This window comes from Mastomys coucha, unplaced genomic scaffold, assembly GCF_008632895.1.
Source record: "Mastomys coucha isolate ucsf_1 unplaced genomic scaffold, UCSF_Mcou_1 pScaffold23, whole genome shotgun sequence".
NCBI classification, from domain to species: domain Eukaryota; kingdom Metazoa; phylum Chordata; class Mammalia; order Rodentia; family Muridae; genus Mastomys; species Mastomys coucha.
This window is the reverse complement of record NW_022196906.1, coordinates 42,653,371-42,655,121: the sequence shown is the minus strand read 5'-3', so window position 1 is coordinate 42,655,121 and position 1,751 is coordinate 42,653,371.

Below are 1,751 nucleotides of genomic sequence, written 5' to 3'. Positions count from 1 at the left end.
TTTGAACTCAGGACCTTCAGAAGAGCAGTCAGTGCTCTTAACCACTGAGCCATCTCTCCAGCCCTTAAATGGGCTCTTGAAGAACAAATTCAGTTCATACACAAGACAAATATTCCTTACTTGGCATCTGTTTCCAGCTCAGAGCTCTCTGTCTGTGAGTCCTGGACCTGAGTCAGATTTCTATAAGGGTTCTTCACCCCTGCCCACACACACCCTTTAAGGACACCTATTCTGCGTATGCCCCCAGTCCTATCAGTATCTAGCACTGGTCTGGAACAGAAACCAATGGGTTGTGTAGGAAGGTGTGGTTCAGTAAGAACTAAATATTAATACCTGACTTGGGACTCAGTAGAGGGCTCGCTTAGCAAGTACAAGGCCTGGGTTCGGCCTCCAGCATCACAGAAACATTTTGTGGTGGTGCACATCTGTGCTCGCAGGTGGGGGCCATTCTAAGCTACAGAGCAGTTTGAAGCCAATCTAAGACACACGAGACTTTATCTCAAAAGTAAAAACAAAAATCCAATCAAGGTGCCTTCATCTCACTAGTGCCCATGGGTGTTCATAGGAGGTTTATTGGATACCAGGCAAGCTACTTAAATGATTCGAAGGCTTTCTATAGAAGAACAATAATGGGAGAGGAGGAGATTGGGGCTCTGACCTAAAATCCAAAGCCACTGAAATGCCTGGGGGTGGAGGAAGAATGTACAGTGATCTATTGGAGGTGACTAGACAGGAAAGGTGACAGAGACAAGTAGCTACAGAATGGAGGGCTCAGGGAAATCCCTTCACGGGCCACTTTGTCCTTCACTCAAGTACTTAGGGCTGGGTCTTGGGTTGTGGCTGGATTCCTGAGAGGAGTCTGATCAGGAAGGCTCCTGAGGATCAGACTGCCCTTCTATGAAGCTCCACTCCGTTCCATGGCTCCTTAGAGAAGCCGTAGCATCTAGTGGTTCACACAGCATCTGATATCTTGCAGGAGAGTCTTGAATTCACAGTAGATATCTACCTGGATTCTATGCCTCCCTCAGGAGGCAGATTCCTTTGTTTCTTCCCGAAATGTTGCTTGTTAAAAGAAGTGTGGGTCTCTTTCAGCTCAGGTGAGGTTTGGAGGCTTGTAGAGGACTATGCCATTTTAAAATCAGATCTTCATTCCCTTCAACCAGCACAGACCAGAGTGTGGGGCTGGAAAGGTGTGATGGTTGGCTTTAATTGTCAACTCAACACAATCTAGAGTCACCTGAGAGAAAGACCTCTGAGAGCATCCATGAGGAATAGTCTTAATTCTGTCATTAGGATGGGAAGACCAGTCCACTGTGTGGAACCATTCCATGGGCTGGGGATTCTCAAGTGTGTTGGAAAACTCAAGCTGAGAACTAGTTAGTGTGTATGTGTTCATTCACTGGCACCTGGTCTTTACTATGATATGATTGGCTGCTTCAAGCTCCTGCCACCTTGACTGCCCTGCAGTGATGGACTGGAACATGGAGCTGTCAACTAAAATGAATCCTTTCCCCCTTAAGTTGCCTTTGTTGGGCATTTTATCACAGTAAGAGGTAATGACACTAAGGTGTTACTGGCAGGAACTGGTCACCTTCAGAGTGTAGATCCTCCCTGAAGGAAGATAGTTGTTGCCCCTGACATATGTGGTGGGAGACTCTGAACAGCTCTAAGTTTCTAAAGTCAGATGCTCTTCATTCTCAGCAGAGGGAGCTACAGGGCATCTGGAAGTGTAGGGAGCCTCCTTCCAAATG